The 18,884-nt window shown below is 35.8% G+C and overlaps 1 protein-coding gene across 7 annotated transcripts in view; it reads right to left on the bottom strand.

Annotated features, from left to right (window-relative positions):
* The window catches only part of LOC117174095, a 298,870-nt gene that overhangs the window by 12,768 nt on the left and 267,218 nt on the right, over positions 1-18,884 (bottom strand). The window lies entirely within an intron of this gene.

The raw sequence follows: 18,884 nt of genomic DNA on the forward strand, positions 1-18,884 counted from the left end.
ACGCCAATTAGCACAAATGGTAAGTTCCGACAGTGCCTACAAGTGTGCCTACTGGCCGCTAAATGGCAATACCGGTTTCATATGTATACACCTGGTATTATGACATTCCATTATATTTAAGTCAAGAAATAGCTGTTTAAATTAGCAAAATTTAAAAGAGTATAGGTTTAACGACTAACGTAAATAAAACAAAAATTATTGTGCGAAAGAATGGATGAGAAAACATTACGCAATACTGCTTGAGGCAAAGAGAGGATAGAACAAGCCAATAATTACTTGTATCTTGCAAATTAATTTATTGACGAAAGGATTGATGCAGAGATATCCAGCAGGCTTCGTGGAACATAGTTTATCTGTCTTTCTTGCTCCATAAGAGATGTGAATGTACCCTACTGAAAATTCCTATATAGATTCCTATATAGTTTCCTACATAGGATCCCACCTAGAAACCTATACGTTTCACATATAGGTGCCGCCTATAGGAAATGGCATAGGACCCTATATAGGTTCCTGTACAGGACCTATATAAGGTCCTATATAGGTTCTTGTATTAGATCATATTCGGATGCGTAGTACTATTCTATGGCACCTGTGGCTGCACAGAATTTTTTTTTGGTGGCACCCATAGGTGAAACATGTAGAATCCTATCCAAGTTCCTAAATAGGAGCCTATATAGGAATTTTCAGCAGGTTACGGAATTATAGGAAGCGAGACCGTCGCATGTGCAAAACACAGGCCGGTTTCCCACATGCGAATATCTCGCTTACTGTGATAAATGAATAATATTAATCACTATTTAATTAATTACTATTGTATAGATTAATAACTATTTAATAAACTATTAATTTCTGCAGCAATGTGCAAGTTTTAAAAAAAAAAGTCAAATAACTAATCATTATTTGTTTTAAACAAACAAAAAGTCAATTTCAGTTTTTAACCAACATTTGTTTTCCTAAACTCTAATTTTTTTAATACGCGCAGTTATAAGCATTGCCTTTTCTCTTCTAATAACTCTGTAGAAGGAACTCGCGTTTAAAAATGTTTGAATTCATAAAAAATATCTTTCTTTAAAAATAGAAATTGATTATATATTTTAAACAAATTAATCTTTTTTTACTTAAAACAATTGCTCGTGATCTGTGATCAATAATAGCACTAAGGATTAAGTTGAAATTTTTATATATGAGCAGGGGTCCCCAGATAACAATTTTAACACACCATGCGCGCATGGTAAAGGCACGGCGTGCATTTTTTCATGCACGACGTGCGTTCCGATTAGCAAGCAGATGCATCGTCCATGGAGGCGCATATGCCAGGCATATCTAATAACGCACGTGCGAAATGGGTCATAAAATTGGTTATTTATAATAAAATAAAATACGAAAAAGATTTAATTTGAAATTTTTATTTCAGAAATGGAAATGCTTTCATCAATACAAAAATTAGATCTATAAAATTTTAAGTTAAAAGATATAAATTGTTACTGCGACAAACGTAATTCGCTCAGTTACCCCTGGAAATTCGGTTCCTTCGAAACGGGAGGGAACCTATGAAATATGTTATAATTTTACATTTCTAGAATAAAACTGTGAAATTGAATCTTCTTCGTACTTTATTCTATTATAACTAAACAATTTTAAGACCATCTTCTCATACGCAGAGAATACTAACCTATTTAATATTCTTGTGATGAATGCAAGATCAATATAAATCTCTGTCGAATATTCAAAAACTTTTAGAGTCGTTAGACTTTAGATTACCAGAACTATAAGGTCCGCCCGTGATGGCAATGTGGCCGCCATGAGTACTGCACTTGCAGAATAATTGAATATGAATTATTTTGTCTGAAATTTTAATTTTTTGTTAAAAATTCGTTTTTGTTTTTAGCTAAAAATTAATTTTTCAGCTGAAAATGTAACTATTCCATCTTTACTCTAAATTTAGCTTTTTTCGATTGAAATTAAAATATTTGGTTGACAAATATCTTTTTGTATCATGAATTTTATTTATTTAATAATAAGTTCATTCATGTTTTTTTTATGAACTTGTCTCTGCTGTTTTAATGATAATATTTTAACTTCATTTAATTCTGTGTTTAAACAAATATATTTTTATTTTGCACAAAATAATTTTTTTACCTCTCTTCTTTGCATTTATTTGAATTTCAAATTTCAAACTCTTTTTGATGGATAATAATAATAATAAATTCAAATTTATTCTAGTAGATTTCAAACTGCATTCATAGTGCGCGCATCGATCTGCGCGAAACGTGCGCGCACGAATTGTTATCTGAGCATGTGCGATCCCGGAGAATGCAAAGATATTTTTTAATTTTCATAAAATCTTACGTGGATAATAAGGATATCAGCCAACAACTTTCTCGGCCCCAGGTATTTTGGATTTCCAAAGAAATTTTTTTCGACCACACCTATTAGTCAGTTTGTGTGTTTACCGTGACGTACGATGACTTAGTGAAACTATACTTATGGAGTAATTGCGACCCGTTTCGGAAGAGTGTTGCAGGACGAGTATGTCGTTTGAATTAGCAAAACGCGACTGCTACATAGATCTATAGAGTGCAAAATGGTAAGGTATGAAAACTAATTGATAATTATTATTTTTTAACAGGTAAAGAAACGAAATCATGGTTCAATAGTAAAAACTTTTAGGTTTTTTTTGTTACGTCCCGGGATGTGTCGAGGTCACATGTCCTTATTTACATGCCTTAGAATGATGGATGCAGAAAGATATTTTTATATTATAATAATCAGTTTAATGTGTATCGTTCCGTCTTGCATGAAATTGTGTGTGAGTGTGTATGTATGAAAGTTACTGTCTTGTGCTAATTCTATGTGTATCCTGAGATGTGTTTTATTTCTAATTTTAGTATGATTTTTAAATTTATTTGTTATTCTATCCTACCAGATTTTATATTTCATTTCTCAAAAATAATAGTAGATTCAAGGCTTAAACTTTATTCTGTATTTGCCCAGGTTCTCCCCGGCCCTTCGATGATGACACAAAGTCTCCTTTCTTTTATTCTTCAAACTTTTTCAAATGTTTAAACAGCATTGTCCATTTCTTTTGCAATAGCCAACTTTAAAATTCGGACGAAATATCTTAGTTAAGCAGGCGATTCTAGAACCCTGGAAATATTTGTCTTGTCCCAATCGAACAAGCATCACTTTACTGCATTTGGGATTGTTAATCCTCAATTAGAATTATGATGGCGTTGCTCTACTCCAGGTAAGGTCGAGACTAAAGTATTTTTATACCTATTTTCATAGCGGCCGCTATATGGCGTCATGGAAAATTTTGGTAATTCAACTTAAAATTTCTACATTTGGGCCTCCGTCATTCCCTTCCTTCAAACTATAAATACCCTCAACTGGGCAGTCGTCAATTCGCCCACCACTATCTGGGACTTCTTCCTCCTCCACTGGGATGGTGTGTAACGAATTCCCCTCCTGCATTACTGACTGGAAGCAGGGTTGCCATGAGAAATCAATGATTCTCGCCATCTGCTAAGAGATACATCGCCAAACGTCGTCATTTAGCGGGAATTTTTAATCGCATAACAGATAACTTATTTTATTTCAAACAATATTCAATACAATTAATATCTATTTTGTGCATTGAAGAAGATGCCTCCATTTTAAATAATTATATGTATACTATTTAAAAATAAATTGAAAATGTAAATATATTTTAAAAATGTTCTATATTTTATTATTATAAAATAATATATTCACTGAAAAGAAAGAAATATTTATTGATAATAAGAATAAACATTAGTTATCAATTTAGCATTTGAAAAATTCCATTAAACTTCTATTGTCCACCAGAAAAAGTAAACTGCATAAGCTCACTTGTTGTTTTCGTGGAAATAATGATTTTTGTTCCAAGAGCGATAATCTCGAAATAGCGGAAGTATAAATTTCAAATTTCTCCGAGACCTTCCAGATCGAGAGAGCTTTTTAACGCCCGGAAGAGCCATCTGACTCAACGAACTTTGCTATTGGTTTAAATTTTGCTAAGAGTAACAATTATTGGTTAACATACTAATTTAGGGGCCATGACCTGATTTCACGTAATTGGTTGTCTCAAACGCTTGTTTAAGTAGATTCACATATAATAGTCTTGGCACCCAGAAAAATCATGATAATGAACACGGCCTACCCTTCAATCCGACTTTTTCAAGTATCTCTGGTGTCAAAAATACTAGCTTTAGATTACTTTTTCAACCATCGTCTTAAGTTGCTTTAAGTCAATCGAAAATCGTCAATTTTCCGCCAATTGCGTAACTTGAAAATCGGTTGCCATCCGTAAGAAAATCGCCCAATTGGGCGATAAATCGCCAAAACTGGCAAGAATGACTGGAAGTATGATCGGTGTATTCGCTGACTTCTTCTTATTAGTAACGTTGGCTTAATACTGGCTGTTCCTCATATATTTAATACTCCTATATTGCTAACAGCGTGAGAGGCTTCTGGCAAAAAAAAATAGAGTGCAGACAAATATTTTTGTCTCAAAAATGTTCTGTTGCAAAAAAAAAATAATTGCGATTACTCTGGGACCTTCTTCTGGAAATTTAAATGTAGAATCCGAATTTAACCAATTTAAAACTTGATCTTGCTGTTTTTTTCCTTCTTTTTTTTTAGTTTTTGTTGCATGAAACGGAAGGGATACTATAAGGATTCTCTGTAGAGTATCCTCTCCGTTCATTGGTTCCGCTAGGGGTGCTTTCATGTCTTTACGAGTCATCCCTGGCGGACTGAAGCAACCGAAAGAAGCCTCTACAAAGTACCCGTAAAGACCCCATTGGGTTCCATTCGGTTCCTTGTTAAAAAAACTCAAAAAATAGCAAGATCAACTTTTAAACTGTTGAAATTCAAATTGTACGAATTTACCGACGGAACGCTTGTTAACTTCTACTAAAAGAAGATGCACTTATAGGCGCCTTTGTCCCATGTAAATGACAGGTATTTTATTACTTTATGTTTTTAGCTGTGCAAGAAAAAGTATTACGATTACACCGTGAGTTTCTAATGCAAATTGTAACGCGGAAATCGAATTTCAACAGTTTAAAAGTTGATCTTGCTGTTTTTTTTAGTTTTAAAAAAAAACCGAATAGCGACCCAATGGGGTGTTTCCTGGTACTTTGTTGAGGCTCCTTTCGGCTCCTTCGGTAGGTCAGGGATGTCCACGATAACAAGTAATTGGCTGAGAAAAGGTCGACATTTTTGTTTTGTTTTTAGGTTACAAAATGGTCAACTGTTGCCAAACGCGCCAATAAAAAGGTCGGGACGTGAAGGCCAGTATCTCGTCTTAGGGCGCTTTCATACACTGTCAAAAAGTTATGCTAAAAATCACATTCAACCTTAATTTAACCTATCGGACTTTTATGGCAAATTAACGAGACCTCAAAATTAACATAGTCCTATAATGAAGCTAAAATGAACATTGTGATAAAACCGTGACCGCGGTACTTTGACAGTCGACGTGTGAAATTGCAGCGTATTAAACTGGAAACTATTTGATCTATTTTATACGTTGTAAATATATATAGAGCGTTGCATTTAAATGGGACAGTGAATTTACCAATAACATCGCATTTACCATTTTCTGTGTGATTTAAATTGAAGGGATGTAGAACTGCTTGATAGAAAGCGAAATTACACACAGTATGTTATTGCTACTAATGGAGACTCGTTTCGGGCCTGAACGACAAATAGCGAAAAAATCCAAAGTCGCGAGCAGTCGACAGTAGAGAGACCAACAGCAAGCAGGCAGGCACGCACTTAGCCCGGAAAACAAAGGACGCGTTATTACGACTTCAAAGCTGACATTGCTACTGATTTATCGGTAGATCTACTGATTTTTGAGACTGGCCACTGATATACTGATTTCTCTTGAAATCTTCCTATTTTTTGTTCGCTAGTTGGAGTTTAGTTGATTTTACATTTTAGTAAAGTGTGACAATGTAATAATTCAAAAACGAATGAAATTCTGCAAGAAATATTATTTCTGTTTATTAATATTTTTTGAAAGATTAAACCTGAGTGTAATTTAAGAATAATGAGGATAATAATAAAAAAGTGGTATAACTATATCGCTTATTATCCTTACAAAATGTAAATTTTCCCGTCAATTCAATTCAACTTTTACCGGGGAGAAAATGAAAAATGACTGCGAATCTACGTTTTGATTGGTTAGTTCTCTTGCTTCAAATATTTTTATCCATATCAGCCAATAGCCGTGTTTCAAAGTTTTGCGCCAAAATTGACGCTGCCATGGGACGCCAATCTTGAAAATGTATCAGCATAACATTTTTTCACTTGCGTGGCTGTGAATTTACACGCAGTGTGTTTTTTTCAGCAGTATTGTTTTTTTCCGCAAGCGTCGGTCAATTAGTTTCCAACCTAGTACGATGTAAAATAACACAAACTTTTTTTTACAGTTTTTCACGTTTTTTCAGTGATCAGCAGATCTGCAATCGTGTGAAAGCGCCCTTATAGGGTCTCTACCGAGCAGTAGGGACCCTGTAGTGAGGGACGCGCCAAAGGAGACATGGTGAGGCTAGTTGAAACGGAAGTATGAGCCAGCGGTAGAAGGCCCGATGTATTTAAACGGCAACAAACACGACAAACACTAAGCATATCGAAGGTACTGAAGCGTGAAGCTATAGCAAATTTCGATAACTGTACAGTATCTGCTGTTGAAACGGAAGTATCGCTCTCTTCTCACTAGACCAATCTGCACCCATCTGCCTATTTAGCGTGTCCCTCACTACAGGGTTTCTACCAAGCAGGGCTCGCCCGCTCCATCTCTAGGGAGATGGAGCAGTTAGCCCGGTTTTTCGACTTGAAGCGTCACAGGCGACAATTTTCAAAAGAAATATTGAAGAGAAAATAAAGCAAGCATAAAATAATAGATTCAAAATTTAGAAAGGGACGTCAAATTGTAGTTGAATGATATAATTTTTTATAGAGTGACATTTCCCAAGTACAAAAGAATACACGCAATATTTTAAAGTGAGATTTTATTAAAATTTTTATTAAAAAATAAAGAATACATATATACACGATCAATTGCCAACCAAATAGTGAATTTATAGTTTAAAAAGTTAATTTTTCACCCAAAATGTATCGGATTTTCAACAAAATATTTGAATTTTGGATAATAATAGAAATGTTTACCCAAAATACTAGATTACCTCCAATATGTAACATATTCATAGTTTCCATGAAACGCAAACAATTATTATCGATTTTTTATCCAAGATGGAACAGTTAACCTTTTAGTACTAACGATTCGTATGCATCACATACACTGTGTCTTCCTGGCCAGTGCCGCGTGCGGTACTGCCTCTATCGCTTTCCCCACATACCGACCCCACCACCTTGCCAACATTCCACAGGCCACATTACGCACGCGCCTTCGCGCCACGCACTGGGCTGGGACGATACAAAAGCGCGAACGTCTCTTGACCAGGGTCACTCCTCGGGCAGCCCGCTCGAGCGGTGGAGCAATGGGTGCTCTCATATCCACCTCTCAAGTACCAGTAGACCGTGGCATCGGGCGCTCCCGAACACATCCTGCCTCGGTGATCCCTGGAGAAGACGTCAACCTGAAGGTTTCCTGGCTCGAGTAACAGAGCAATGGGCGCTCCCATATCCGTTCCGATGAGTCGCGGCATTGGCTGCCCCCAAACGCAACTCATTTCAGCTACCTTCAGCCAGACAGAACTAAACGGACACGAAACAACGACCTAGACCCCCCACCCCTCTAAAAGTTTTCTGGCTTAAGTGACGGAGCAATGGGCGCTCCCAATTCCGTCCCTCGAGTTGTAATGTGTCACGAAATTGGGTGTCCCCAAACAGGACTCATTTTAGGCACCTTCGGACATCCTTCAACCTAGAGAAACTCCCTGGCTCAAGTGACGGAGCAATGAGCGCTCCGATATCCGTCCCTCGAGTTTCAATGTGTCACGGCATTGGTTGCTCCCAATCGCGACCCATTTTAGGCACACCCCAATCCCAAACGAACCTTCCTCGGGGAATCCAAACGCATCGTCGGAGTAATGGGCGCTCCCATAGCCGACTTTGCGGTATCAACAAAACACGGCATCGGGTGCTCCTGAACGTGCCTTGTCGTGGAGGCCCCCGAGAAGCTAGCACTAGATAGGACCTACCGAGGCAAATCCGACCAGACGGACATCCCTCCACCTGTCGCGACTACCGTTTTCGTCCTAACTAGGCTCACTCCTACCACACCCGACCGACCTGAATTTTCCGAGGGTAGGGATACCGCGCCTAGAACCAGAGTACCACCCGTCGGGTCCAATAGACCCGTATTACCGCGCATTCAAACCCTTTTTATTTTTTCTCAGGAATCATAGAGCGTATCAGCGGAACGACAGAATGCCCAGATTTGCCTGCGACGCCCGGCCAACTGCGTACTGGTCAACCGCTCACCCCCGAATAGCGATACAGTATGTAAACCTCCGGGACACGAGCGACGCTCAAACGCATATCCAGACACACATACCAACAAACCATTTCCATCGCAGCTTGTGTTAAAATTTGATATGTGGAGATTTTGAAAGAATGGATTTTTAAAAAGTTCTTCAGGAATATTCTTAATTTTTCTAGGTTTAAATTTAGTGTAAGCGCTGCTGTACGTATCAAGGAATCAGAATATTTCTCCACCTTAATTACTTTTTCTTTAATGGATTTTGTGTACGATGGTCCTAGGGATAATAATGTCTTCAATTGTCTATATTGCTGAATTTGACAAAATTTGCAACCACTCCGAAAAATTATAAACTGGCGTCATGGTAAGCATACTATTATACTACCACCGACATACTTGGAAGACGTAATATGAAAATTTTTACCTTCTCAGAGAGGGTTCACTAGACCCTCTACGTAGCACAACCATGCTTTGAAAAGCCCTACACGCTCCAGTATATATCTTTACTTAAGAGAAGTTGCCTTCTATGAGGTAAAAATCTTTTTTTTCGCCTGTTAATCAGTCATTGATTATGGCGCGCATAAACTTTAATGTTTCACTAAGCCAGAATAAAACTTTAATACCGCAGGCACGTATCCCTGAAAGCAAACTCCCGTCTGAATCAATAGAAAGGAAACAGAGCCATTTTTTTAACACCTTCCCAGTTTATCACCCTCTGCATTAGGTTTTTTTCGACATATTTCAATGCTGCTTCCACAGTTATTTGCAGAATCATTTCCCCCTACACAAAGTCTTTTATTGTAATATGCCATATGACTTCAAAACTCATTTGTAAAGTCAAAATTTTAGTCAAAAACTAAAAACGTAAATCTGCCCGCTGAGCGGACACATTCTAATTGGGCGCGGCTCGCTTTGCTCGCGAGCTTAAGCGCGCCTAGGGTGCGCGATTGTTAAATCTCTCGCTTCGCGCTCGATGCTGTATTTATCTCGCGCTTCGCGCTGGATTTTGTGTTCACCTCGCGGTACGCACTCGGACTTTGTATTTTTCTCAAATTCGTTTGTTCGCATATTCGGCCTCGGTCCTTGCATTTTTCTCACATTCGTGTACAGACCTTTCAAAATTAAAGATCAAAGAATCGAAAACTATAATCTTGCGGTTGTTTACTCTTTTCTTAAAGTTCTTTCGGCTTTAGTGAACACATTCTCATCACGTATCTCGTGCTTCGCACTCGAACGCACGATTTTACATAAGATATAATACATTTTATATGTACCTTTGTCTGGGATTTGATATTTAGATTTTGTAACATAAACTAGAGCCTTGAAAAAGTAACGTTTTTCTTTTCTAGACTTTTTTCCATATCACGCTTTTTTTGGCCAGAAACTGCAGCAAGTGTTCGATGTCACAAAGCAGTTTTCCGATGATATCCACATTGAGTTCGGTCTAGATAAATGTACTCGTAGAACAGTGCATTTAATCTGAGGGGAATTAGGGACCGCACAGTTAGAGAACGAGTTCGAAAATGACATCGAGGCAATGGCTGCAGTCGAATCATATAAATATCTCGGTATTCTTGAATCTAAGTTTATCCAAATACGATAGTTAAGACAAGCAAACAAAATCAGGGCGATTAATACATATGCCATCCCTGTCCTCACGTACACCTTCGGGCTCATAAAATACTCAACACCGACCTTGAAAAGTGAAACAGAATTGTTCGCGTAGAAATGACGAAGCACCAAATGCACCACAGAAATTCAACGACTGAAAGGGTAGTTCTACCACGACATTTAAGGGGTAGGGGCGATGTAGATGTCAAAAAACTGTGTGAGTCACAAGTTATACAGTTGCGAGACTATTTTAACAGCAAACGAAATGTTGCGCTTTTGAGTACCATCTTTCAAACGGATCTTGAGTATACGCCCTTAAATTTGTCCTCAGATGGGGCCTTGAATATCAGGGCAGAAACCATAGAGGAATTAGAAATACAATGGAGGCACAAAGCCATCCATAGCGAGCACCCCAACACGTTAGATCACAATGAAGTAAATAGTGAGGCATCTAATATTTCGCTAAGAAAGGGTGTTCTGTATTCAGAGACGGAAGGATTCGTCATTGCAATACAGGACAAGGTTGTCAGCACCAGGAATTATCACTAACACGTGTTACATCCAGACGTGGTTGACCGGTGCCGAATATGTGGAGATACCAAGGAATCCATCGAGCACATTATTCATTGCTGTCGCATAATGGCTTAGAGAGAATATACGCACAGACATAATAATGTAGCGGGCATTATACATCAACAACTTGCCCTAAACCTAGGACTCTTAAAAGAATGGATGCCTTTCTATAGATACATTCCAATGCCCGTTTTAGAAAGCGAAGATTACATCTTATATTGGGATGTTACTTTACATCCGGGCTAATCGACCTGAAATCGTGATACGAGAAAAAAGGTGGAAGAGTCTACATCATCAACATTGCTTGTCCGCTTAACCGAAATTTGCAGTTAACCTATACAACCAAGATCCACAAGTATAGCGAGTTAAGGCATGAAGTAAAGACCATATGGAGGAATGTGCATTATGCATCTATTCATCCCATTGTGATTTTGGCTACGGGGAATGTGCATGCAAGATGCACTGAACATCTTGAACATTTAGGAGTCAGTGGGGTATTGGCAGCAGCTAAGAAGGCGGTTTTATTAAACACCTGTCGCATTGTAAGAAACTTTCTTGATCATCAGGAAGCGAGCGACTAAAAACCCGTGGAGTGGCAGATGTTAGCTCTAAGAAAGAATCCATAGGTGACTGTTGTCACCTCTAATACTTGTGGCCGCTCGTAATTGTATACCTACAAAATCATCGCAGGAGGTTTCAACCATCGTATTAAATTATTTGAATTAACTTATAACATTCTAATCTCATCAGTCACTTGACTTAGTTCGTGACTATGATGTATAACCGAGTTTACCCGAGTAAAAAAAGCTGTCAAAATTTTTTTTAATATCAAAAATAACTACTGCGCATCTGTATCTGCTACAGAAAACTACTGCGCAAAACTTCCGATTCATCATCTGTCCTATATAGGTCACTAATAGGATTCTATACAGTATCCTACGCAGGAAGCTGTTTCATTTCCTATAGGTGGCTTCTATACTGATCTATATAGGTGACCCTATATGGGATCCTATATAGGTCACTTATAGGATCCTCATAGAGAATCCTATTAGTGACCTATATAGGTATTTGCAATAGGGACAGGCAGGCAGGTAGGCACCGACAAAATGTTATGATTTTCGGATTATGTGAGTACCGAAACGTAAGGATCCATTATAAACCAGAGATCGAAAATTTGGACGATCGCATTACACTCTCATAAATGAGAATGTAAAAAGACGTTCTTGTCAATCTTATTCAGAATCCTCAATATTATTTCAATCGAGTTGAAACTCAACATTTCTCTGCAAAATTAGCCATAGAATACGAATAAAAAATCACTTTTCAAATATCAACACCGTAAGTCTGTTTTATACTCTAGGGGATCGAGTGAACGTAAAGGATACTCGACAGAGTAACCTAATACTATCCATATAGTATCCTTTCCGTATCATGCAACAAAAACTATAAAAAACACCAATATCAACTTTTAAATTGGTGAAATTCCGACTCTAAGTTGAAATTTCCATTAGAATGTCACGGGGTAATCGCAATAGTTGTTTTTTCAGCGGTAAAAAGATTTAAAAAATTATAAGACCTATAACGCCTGTTGACTGATACTTACAAATCATGCGTTTAAAGTGGTTTGTGGATCCTATGAGGATACTCTGTAGAGCAGTGGTTGGCAAGCTCTTGCCCAGGGCAAGATATCCTGCCCTAGCTGCCCTGCGACCTACTTTCAGGGCAGTACCTGCGAGCTTGGCCAGACCACCCTTTTCCTCAGGAGTCCTTTGTTAGAAAATGGGCAAAAAATATAAGATTAAAAAATTCGTAATTTTACAATCAGTGACTTAAAAGTAATATATTTGGAATTTACGTATTGTTCCGATTCCAAACACACGTATTTCGTCTATAAAGGTTGAAAATTTGAGAATTATTTAGTATTAAATTGACTGTAAAGGTGATGTTTCTTGATATTAAACTCCTTCAAATTTTTAACTTTTCTAGGCAAGTAATATATCATTGGAATCAAAAAAATTCGTAGATGCTGATAATGCTATTTTCAAATCGCTAGTTGAAAAATTAAGTTTTAAAATTTCCTTACTTTGACATGCCTGTGGACAAAAGACCCTTGCTGGAATAAGCTCACTCGCACTAAGGTACATGATTAGACCGAAAAGTAGTAGAAAAAATTAAGTCCTGTGGAGCCTGACCATACCTGAAAATTAAGCAAAAAGTTTGCTGACCACTGCTGTAGATTATCCTTTCCGTTCACTCAGTCCGCTAGGGTAGGGTTCCAAAAAACCACTATAAGTGAAAAAATGGGTATTGCGAATTTTTGCGCTGATTATGACTTTTTTGCCGTTTTTAAATTGAAATCATTTCTGGCACAGAAAAACTATTTCATATTGAAAATTAGATGTTCAAATCAATTGTTTAAGCAATTTATTATTGTTTTTAGTCATTTTCTCATAGAATGGAGTTAGAAAGACGCCGTTTCTTCAAAAATATTCCACTTGTTGTTCAATATTTAATTAGGGGGAAGTGATAGTTCATCAATGTTAATAAAAGTGATTGTTTAAACGATTTATTATTATTGTTAATAATATTCTCTTAGAACAATGCTACAAAATTGCAGTTAAAAAAATCACTTTTCGTGAAATTTTCAATTAAGATAAGTTATGTAAATAATTGGAGTCAAGAATTTTCTGAATTTTTCAACTGTTTGTCTATTTTTTATTAGGCGTGACTTAAGAATTAAATAGATTTAGCCAAAATAATTGTTTAAACAATTTATTATTGTTTATGACTATCTTTATATACAGCAATGTCTGATAGTTGCAGTTTTTCGGCAATTTTTACCTTTCTTTCCTTTTTTCACTTAGTAAGGTAACAATTGTGACGTGAGCTGAAGAAAGGGGGCTTACTCTAAAAAGTGACATTTTTCAGGACGAGGGATTGAAGTCGACCCGATAGACCGGACTTTTAGGAGAGAAGGAAAACTCACGAAATCTTAGGTCGAAAGAGATAGGTCGTAGACGCGGCTCACGGACGGGGTATAGATGAGACGTGTAGATGGGGTAGTGAGTGGTGGAAGGTGTTTCACGGAATCTCGAGCTCTCGAGCGAAAGCTCGATTTCTCGGCTATCTAAAAACTCAATTATTAGCAATAATAATGCTCGGATTTTTTCCCCGGTGGTTTCATCAAAAAGAGCAGTTCAAAAACTATCTAAATGTGTGAAAACCTTGATTTCGATTTGTTTGGAGTAAGCCCCCTCTCTTCGGCGCAGGTGACAATTAATGAAATTTAATAAAAATAGTTATTTAAACAATTTAATTTTGTTTTTGAATATATTATCTTAAATAAGTGCTAGAAAGTGGGGGTTTCTTTTAAAATCTTTAACTTTGCATCGTCTTTTTACTTATTAGTAAATAATAAGTCAACCACAACCAAAATAATTTTTCAAATAGCATTGTTGTTTCAAGTGAACTATTTTCGCTCGTTTTCCAACGCTTAAAAAAATTAATTTAAAAAAGAAAAGCTATCTTACACAAGAGGCAAAAACAAAGATTAGAATAATTAGGAATGGGTGGAAGGACTAGGTCTTTAAATTACTTGTAAAAGTTTTCTTTTGGATTACAATAAGCACTTTATTGAAAAGCGAAAATCAAAAAGTAGGAATTTAAAATATTCTAATATTAGCCACCCCCCCCCCCTCCCCTCCTGCCCTTGAGAAAGTGAAAGAGATTAACTGAAACGCAGTTTTCTCTCATGTTAATTTATTAATTGTTAATAACTAAGCAGGCAAAGCAAAGTTAAAAATTGTATTTATAAAACACAACTTTATAGCACTCATCAAAGAAAACATAGTTATAAACAATATTAAATTGTTAAAATAACTTTTTTGTTAACTTTAGTTAATTATTATGTCACTAAGTGAAAAGGGACATAAAGGTACCGAAAAAACCGCAACTATCAGACATTGCTATAGATGAAGATAGTCATAAACTATAATAATTTGTTTAAATAATTGTTCTTGCTAAATCTAATTTATTATTGAATCACACCCAATAAAAAATAGACAAACAGTTGAAAATTTCCGAAAAAACCGCAAGATTCTACCAATTAAGGAAAAAAAATATTATTAACATTGGTAATAAAGTATTGAAACAATTTTTTTGTTGCATTTGCTAGCCTTTTTCTAAGGAAATATTATTAAAAATAATAATAAATTGTTACATAGCGATTTTCGTCAGGGCTTTGCAGTGGTGCCAACCGTTAGATCGTTACGCCATGGAGGAAATGTCATACACAGGCAATTACGGTATAAGGATAATGTTGTTTGCTTTATTTTGAGTTGCGAGACTGCCAAATCCAATGATAGCCTAGAGAACTATTTTACTTTTATGCTTTCACCCGACAGACCGGCGCGAAAATTTTAAATCCTGAAATCTCCAAATGTGTAAATTAATTGACCAAATTGTATTATGTTACATTCAATATACGTGCAACTTGTACAACTGTCAGTTGAGCCTAAATTACAAAATTATGTCATTATATTTCTAGTCCTAAACAGTTCAAGACCAGATAATACACGAAGGGTAATCCTTTTACGAAGGCCTATTTCTAAATTCTAAAAATTAGTAATTCTACATCATTTCAACTCCTATATCGTTTAAATTACTTTTCAGCAAAGCGACACCACACAACATCAATTATGTGAGGTTATTTTTTAAAAGGTGACAAAAACGATATTTTGCTTTCACGTTTTACGCCCGACAGATCGGCGCAGATTTGAAATCTTGAAAAAACTAACTTTATATGAAGTTGGAACACTAATGTTTTTCTCACGCTAATTCAACTTTTATTTTAGTAATCGTGCAAAATGCATTGTTGCCCTGTTAATATTTATTATTAGTATGTTTATCAGGAAATCCGGCTCGATCCCAGCTCGCACGTGCCGCGCCTGCTGGAATTAATGGATAGAGTCTCTATCCATTTGAATCATTTTCTATTCATAAGACTGAAATGGAAAGAACCGATGTATCCATCTTGATCCCAAGTCTATCCCTTCGATCATTTTCTATCTTTGTTTCAATCTACAATAACCTCTATTCCTCTAAATCTCAATCTTCCTATCCATGTTTATCCGCCACGTATCCACATGTATCCTTTTCTTTTATAAAATCTAAGGTAGCCTTATCTTCTTGAATTTCAGTCTTTCTATCTAAATTAATCCACGCTTATCCAACTATATCCATTTCTATCCGCTGGGCAATCTTAAATTTCGTCTATCTTTTTTAATCCCTATTTTCCTATTCAACTGAATCCACTAATATCTTTTTTTAAATATAATATGGCCCTATTTTCTTCAATCCTAGTCTTTCTATTTAACTGAATCCTCCACTTATCCACCTGTTTACTTTTGTATTCGTTGGACAAACCAAAATCCGTCTATCTTTTTAAATAGGGGCCATGCATATACCAGGTGAAACATTTTTCACCATTTTTTGACCCCCTCCTCCCCCCTCGTGGACAGCCGTGGAATGTTGACCCCCCCCTCCAATCGGTCCACGTGGACGTATTTTATAAAAATATAGATATTATTGGTCTTAAAAGCACAATATAAAAAATTCGAGAGTACCTCGAGTATACCTTGTCTGATTTCAGTATATTTTTCACAGATTTAGGGTAACGAGTGTCCACATATGGATTTTAGCTCGACCCCCCCCCCGGTCCTCCTCGTGGACAAGCGTGGAATTTTTCCACGCTCCCTCCCACCTAAACTGTCCACGTGGTATATGGATAGCCCCATACCTATTTTCCTATCAAAGTGAATTCAATTCTATCTTTTCTGAAATATAAGATTGCCCTATCTTCTCGAATCTAAGTCTTTCTATCTAAATTAATCCACATCTTCTACACCTCTATCCTTTTGTATCCTTTGGGTAATCTTAAATTTCGTCTGTCTTTTTTAATCCCTATTTTCCTTTCCATTTCTATCTTTGTTTAAATATAAAATGGCCCTATCTTCTTGAATCCTAGTCTTTCTATCTAACTGAAACCTCCACATATCCACCTCTTTACTTTTCTATTCGTGGAACAAATCAAAATTTCGTCTATCTTTTTGAACACCTATTTTTCTATCCAACTGAAACCATTTCTATATTTTCTAAAATATAAGATAGTCCTATCTTCATGAATTCCACTCTTTCTATCTAACTGAATCCCCCACTTATCCCCCTCTTTACTTTTCTATTCGTTAAACAAACCAAAATTTCGTCTATCTTTTTGAATACCTATTTTGCTATCCAAGCGAATCCATTTTTATCTTTGTTTAAATATGAGTTAACCCTATCTTCTTAAATCCTAGTCGTTCTATCTGAACGAATACTCCGCTTATCCACATCTATCATTAGCGAGGCTCGCGCTAGTTGACGTACATCCCTGACTTTGTACTGGCAGGTTCTCAGTAGGTGGCTGACTGTAAAAGTCAGACAAAATTGAAATTATTTGCACCGTCTATGATTAAGGGTCGGTAGACGCCTTTGCAGAGTTCGAACTTCGACTAGTAAGTCGTAAAGCTAATGAATTATGTTGTTAGGTATATAAACCCTTGCTGGTTCAATACTATGTCGCGGAAGTTTGAAATTCAAAACATATTATTATTTTCGAAACGGATAAGAATACTACATTTTTAAATAGATTCAAATGGATAGAAATTAAAACAATATACCATTGATAGTGGATAGTCTGGGGTAGAAAAGATAGGCATTTATTAACAAAAAAGATAGAAAAAGATAGGCCTATGAGACCACAAGAGATATAATCAGTGATAGAGAAAGATAGACGGTTGTGAGCAACATGGATAGAAAAAGATAGACAATTGTGACTGTAAGGGATAGAGTAAGGGATAAAAAGAGATACATCTAAGTATACGTGACGGGTAGGGCATGGAAAGAAAAAGATAGAGTTTGTGGGATGCAAAGTGTGGTGAAAAATTAAATTATTTCATTTTAATATTTATCAACTTAGTTACAAATTGATTTATGTGGTTCGAAATTCAACTATTTTAATCAAACATTTGCGACTTTAGTTCAAATTTAATCACTTTGTTTGAAAATGTTTCTATTGTTTTAGGTTTGTTTTTTATTGAAAAACTTACCTATTTCGTTTAAAATTCACGTATTTTGTTAAAAAATCTTCTTTTTTGTAGAAAATGAACTTTCTCTTTAACAGTTAATCCTCTTGTTTAAAGACTCTTATTGATTTAATATTCAAGTATGTCAGTTCAATATTTATCATTTTATTTGAAAATTCATGTTTTTGGTTGGAAGTGAATTTACCCAGTTAAAAGTCGAATTCTTTTAGTTGAACATTAACTTTTTAACTCAAAATTCAATTCTTCTATTTTTAGTTCAAAAATGATCTCTTTCAATTTAAAATACGTCCTTTTTGTTAGAAATGAATCTTCTTCGTGGAAAATTCATCTTTTTGATCTAAAGTCATTCAAAGATTCATTGTGTCTGTTGAAAACTGATAATTTTTATTTAAAATTCAACTATCCCAATTAAAGATCCATCATTTTCATTAAAAATTCATAAGTTAGGTTACAAAATAATTTTATTAACTAAAAATGCTACTGTTCTATTTTCGGTTAAAGGTTGATTTTTTTATTTCAAAATTCAACTAGATGGTTGAAAATTTATCTCCATTGATTAAAAAATTGAACTAATTCTTTTTAAATGTTTTTTCCATTGCATTTTTTGGTGGTAAAATTATAATTTTAGTTGAAAATTGACCTTTTTGGCGTAAAATTTAAATATTCTAACTAATTTTTTTACTGGTGTCGAGTTTTTCTTCTTTCTACACACTCTCCACTGCGACAAGGAGGCGTAACCATTACTCTAAGTTCGGAGCGAATTTACTCTAAGCTAATAAAGGAAATAAAAGTTAGAAAAACTAATTGGATTGGAAAATAGAGAGGTTAGCATTCGCATGTATGTAGAATTGCAATGGAGATGGCTTTGTCTATCAAAATAAAAGGCGCGAATTATGATTTTAAATTTGAAAAGGAACTGGATATGTGAAACTGAACGGAACTACCCATTTTATCTTCAAGAAGTAAGCATAAGGCAATTAATTTCAAATTACTAGAAACTATAGTTAAATATATAGCTGCTTTTTTCTGTCCTGGACGACGAAACAGAGTCGATTCTCCGCTGTTAATAACAAATAGATACT

This window comes from Belonocnema kinseyi, chromosome 6, assembly GCF_010883055.1.
Source record: "Belonocnema kinseyi isolate 2016_QV_RU_SX_M_011 chromosome 6, B_treatae_v1, whole genome shotgun sequence".
NCBI lineage: Eukaryota > Metazoa > Arthropoda > Insecta > Hymenoptera > Cynipidae > Belonocnema > Belonocnema kinseyi.